Source organism: Pan paniscus, chromosome 2 (genome assembly GCF_029289425.2).
Source record: "Pan paniscus chromosome 2, NHGRI_mPanPan1-v2.0_pri, whole genome shotgun sequence".
NCBI classification, from domain to species: Eukaryota; Metazoa; Chordata; class Mammalia; order Primates; family Hominidae; genus Pan; species Pan paniscus.
Genome location: NC_085926.1, coordinates 20,473,382 through 20,478,814, shown reverse-complemented (window position 1 = coordinate 20,478,814; position 5,433 = coordinate 20,473,382). Strand labels below are relative to the sequence as shown.

General features: G+C 38.9%; 1 pseudogene; it reads left to right on the top strand.

Moving 5' to 3' along the window:
• Positions 1 to 518: 518 nt before the first annotated feature.
• LOC112439376 (U6 spliceosomal RNA) lies at positions 519 to 616 on the top strand (annotated as a pseudogene).
• The last annotated feature ends 4,817 nt before the right edge of the window (positions 617 to 5,433 follow it).

Genomic DNA, 5,433 nt, shown 5'->3' with positions numbered 1-5,433 from the left:
ACAAGCAAAAGATTAATAACCCTAATAAAAATGGGCAAAGGGCATGAACAGACATTTCTCAAAAGAAGACATGCAGATGACTGACACACATATGAATATCACTAATCATCAAAGAAATGGGAATCAAAACCACAATGAGTTACACTAGTCAGAATGGCTATTACTGAAAAGTCAAAAAATAACAGATGCTGGCAAGGTTGTGGAGAAAGGGAAATGCTTATATACTGTGGAAATATAAACTAGTGCATCCATTATGGAAAGCAGTTTGAAATTTTCTCAAAGAACTTAAAATAGAATTACCATTTGACCCAGCAATCCCATTACTGGGTATATACCGAAAGGAAAATAAATCATTCTACCAAAAAGACACTTATACTTGTATGTTCACTGCAGCACTACTCACAATAGCAAATATACGGATCCAACCTAGGTGTCCATGAACAGTGGATTAGAAAATGAAAATATGGTGCATGGAATACTACATAGCTGTGAAAAAGAATGTAGTACCCACCTTAGCAGCACATATACTATTAATAACATTGGAAAAATACAGAGAAGGTTAGCATGGCCCCTGTGTGAGGATGACATGCAAATTTGTAAAGCATTGCATATTTTTTATAACACAATTGGAGGTATGAACAGCAGAGTATACTAGCCTGAGGAAAAAAAGAATCTCAGAGCTTGATGACCAGTTCTTCGAAACAACTCAGACCAAAATGAAGAAAAAAGTATTTAAAAAAAGGAACAAAACCTATCCAGCCAAACCAAGTTTCATGAGAAAAGGAGAGATAAAATCCTTTTTAGACAAGAACATGGTAAGGCAATTTATTACCACCAAACTGGCCTGAGAAAAGGTGCTTAAGGGAGTGCTAAACATGATAACAGAAGACCAATACAGGCCACCACAAAAACACAATTAAGTACATAGACTATTGACACTATAAAGCAACTACACAGTCAAGTGTACATAACAGCCAGCTAACAGTATGGTAACAGGATCAAATCCACCAATATCAATATTAACCTTGAATATAAATGGACCATACACCCCACTTAAAAGGCAGAGTGTCAAGTGAATAATGAAGCAAGACCCAACTGTATGATGTCTTCAAGAGATCCATCTTACATGCAAGGACACTCATAGGCTCAACATAAAGAGGTGAGAAAAATCTGTCTAGCAAATGGAAAACAAAAAAGACAGCAGTGGTTGCTAGTCTTATTTCAGACAAAACAGTCTTTAAACCAACAATGATCAAAAAGGACAAAGAAGGGCATTACATAATGATAAAGCATTCAATTCAACAAGAAGACTTAACTCTCTTAAATATATATGCACTCAACACTGGAGAACCCAGATTCAAGAAACACATTCTTAGAGACTTGAGATACTTAGATAATCACACAATAATAGTAAGAGACTTCAACAGCTCACTGATAGTATTAGACAGATTACTGAGGCAGAATATTAACAAAGATACTTGGGACATAAACTCAACATTTCACCAAATGGACCTAATGGATATCTACAGAATACTCCACCTGACAAAAATAGAATCTACACTCTTCTAATCTGCACATGGCATATATTCTAACATCAATGACACACTCAGCCATGAAACAACTGTCAACAAATTCAAAAAAGATGAAATCATACTAACCACATGCTTGGACCACTGCACAGTAAAAATAACAATCAATACCAAGAAGATCTCTCAAAAGCATACAATTACATGGAAATTTAAAAATGTGCTTCTGAGTGACTTTTGAATGAAGAATAGAAATAAGGCAGACATCAAGAAATTCTTTGGAACTAATGAAAACAAAGTTGCAACATACCAGACTCTCTGGAACACAGCTAAAGCAGTTTCAAGAAGAAAGTTTATAGTGCTAACACCCACATCAAAAAGTTAGAAAGATCTCAAATTAACAATCTAATGACACACCTTGAGGAACTATAAAAAAGAGCAAAACCAACCCCAAAGCTAGTGGAAGAAAATAAGTAACAAATATCAGTGCTGAACTGAATAAAATGGACATGAGGAAACCCATACAAAAGATCAATGAAACCAAATATAACAGTTCTTTGAAAGGACAAATAACATTGATAAACCACTAGCTGAACTAATAAAGAAAAAAGAAAGAAGATCCAAATAAAGACAATCAGAAATGACAAAGGGAACATCATCAGCCACCCACAAAACACAGAAAACCCTCAGAAACTCTTGTAAATACCTGTAGGCACACAAACAAGAAAACCTAGAGACGAAATTGATAAATACTTGGAAACATAAAATCTCCCAAGATTGAACCAGAAAGAAACTAAAACCTCAAACAGATCAATAATGAGTTCCACAATTGAATCAATAATAAAAAACCTACCAACCAGATAAAGCCTTGGACCAGAAAGACTCTCAGTGGAATTCAACCAGACATATGAAGAAGCGCTGGTACCAATCCTACTAAAGTTATTCCCAAAAAACGAGAAGGAAGAACTCCTCTCTAACTCATTCTGTGAGGCCAACATATTGAGTCTCTAGCAGAGACACAGTGAAAATAGAAAACTTCAGGCCTACATTCCTGATGAACATAGATACACAAAATCCTCAACATAACACTAGCAAACACAATCCAGCGGCATATCAAAAAGCTAGTCTACCATGACCAAGTGGGCTTTATTCTTAAGATGAAGCAAATCAATAAATGTGATTCATCACATATACAAACTAAAACAAAAAAACACATGATCATCTCAACAGATGCAGAAAGAGCTTTAAGTAAAATTCAACATGGCTTCATGTTAAAAACCTTCAATAAAATAGGCAATGAAGGAACATAGCTCAAAATAATAACAGCAATCCATGACAAACCCACAGCCAACATCATATTTAATGGATAAAAGCTGGAAGAATTCTTTTGAGAACTGAGAAAAGACAAGGATGCCCACTCTCACCACTCCTATTCAGAATAGTACAGAGTGTCCTAGCCCAAGGAATCAGGCAAGATAAAGAAATAAAAGGCATCCAAATAAGAAGAGAGAAAGTCAAATTATCTCTTTTAGCAGACAACATGATACTATACCTAGAAAACCCTGTATTATCTGCCATAATGAAGACTCCAAAATCAAACGCAACAAAAACAAAAAGTGACAAGTGGAAACTAATTAAACTAAATCTTCTGCACAGCAAAGGAAACTCTACAAGAAACCATGAAGACACATTAACACGTATGTTCATCACAGCACTGTTCAAAATAGCAAATATATGGAATCAACCTAGATATCCATTAACAGTGAACTAGATAAAGAAAGTGTGATTAAAGGGGCAAGATGGTGGATAGGAGATAGAGCTAATGTGCAGCTCCCACTTGGATAGACAGAATAGTGTGTGGAAACTCACACTGTGATCTTTTGCTCCAAGAACCACTGCAGGAAGGTACCAAACAAACTAAAAGAATTCACAGATCCTTTGAAAGAAGCAGCATGCCACTGCAAATGCCACAAGACAAGCAAAAAACTGTGAGTTCCCAAAGTGTGAGAGAGGAAAAACCTGCTTCCAAACACACATACCCACTGGAGAATCTGAAAACACAGATCATGGGGAAGGATTTAGCCTGACTTAGAGCTGAAATAGATTTAAAGAGTTATGCAAAATACAAAATATAAAAGTAGAAGCAGCAGTGGGAAGTTCCTTGCAGGCACTCCCAGTCTCCAGCTCAAGTCCAGGGAAGCCATCCTTGACTACATCTCACAGGGTCCCTAGGGGAAAATAGCCAGAGGAATAGGGGAGAGGTCTCAGGGTGAAGGAAGCTTCCAACTGAAATTGGTAGTGGTTTTGACTGGGCATGATTTTCCTGAGTAGAGTCTAGGAGATGAGCAGGAGCTACAGCAAATACAAGTCCAGCAGCTGCTGCCAATGAAGTAGGCAGGCAGGGAGGGGTGAGGACCAAAGGCCAGGCTTGCTTTCTCAGTGGGAAAGCTCACAGCCTGGGGCAAGGTCTGAGCAGGGCACTGCAGGAGCAAGACTGGACTCATCAACCACTTGGGAGCTGGGTGAGGCCTCTCGCTATTGGCTATCCTCTATTTCCCTGGTGAACTATATTGACAAAGGAGAGGCAGCCAAGATCCCCTCTGGACCATAACCCCATCGGTCCAAAAACCACCCTCTGGCCCCCACAGTAGCCATGGCAAGCCCCACCTAAAGAGAGCCTGAGCCCAGACCCACCTAACCTTGCCCCCACCTGATGGTACTTCTCTATATGCTCTCATAGTCAAACTCAAAAGATAAAAACTCTTGGGAGCTCTATGACCCCGCCCACTGCCTTAGAAACCAAAATACTTACACTGACTAATTTAGGGCAAGCTTTGGTCCCCCTACTACTACCACACAGCTGGTGCTCTCTTGAAAGTGCCACCTCCTGGCTGAAGGCCAACCAACTCAGCTCATTACAGCACCTCATGACAGAATAACCCTGATACCAGGAAGAAGACAATACCTAATTCCAATGCCTGCAACATCCTGGCTAACAGGGGTCCTGAGTGCGTCTGCAGCACAGCTTCACTGCTAGCATAACCAGCACTTGAGAAAGCCAGCACACTAAAAATATCTACAACCAAGCACTCTAAGAGAATCTATTTCACTCCCCTGCAACCTCCACCAGAGCAGGTGCTGGTATCTATGGCTGGGGCACCTGAAGTTGGACCACATCACAGGACTTTGCAGACATTCCCCAGCACCAGCCTGGAGCCTGTTAGCCCCACTGGGTGGCTAGATCCAGAAGAGCAATAACAATCACTGCAGTCCAGCTCTCAGGAAGCCTCATTCCTAGGGGAAGGGAAAGAGCACCACATGAAGGGATCACTCCAAGAGACCGGAGAATCTGAACAGTAGGCCTTGTATTTCAGACCTTTCCACTGAAATACGCTACCCTACTGAGAAGAAACCAGAAAAGTAATTCTGATAATATGACCAAACAGCATTCTAAAACACTCCTCAAAAAGATCACACCAGCTCTCCAGCAATGGATCCAAACCAAGAAGAAATCTCTGAATTGCAAGATGAAGAATTTAAGATGCTGATTATTAAGCTACTCAAAAAGATACCAGAGAAAGGTGAAAAACAATTTAAATTTTGAAAAAAAAATACAGGATATGGATAAAAAATTCTCCAGAGAAATATATATCATAAAGAAAAAATAATCACAACTTCTCGAAATGAAGGACAAACTTAGAGAAATACAAAATGTAGTGGAAAGTTACACCAATAGACTAAAACAAGTAGAAGAAAAAACTTCAAAGCTTGAAGATAAGGCATTCAAATTAACCCAAAGACAAAGAAAAAAGAATTTTAAAAAATGAACAAAGTCCCCAAGAATTTGTGATTATGTTAAATGGCCAAACTTTAGAATAATGGTGTTCCTGAGGAAGAGGAAATCGAA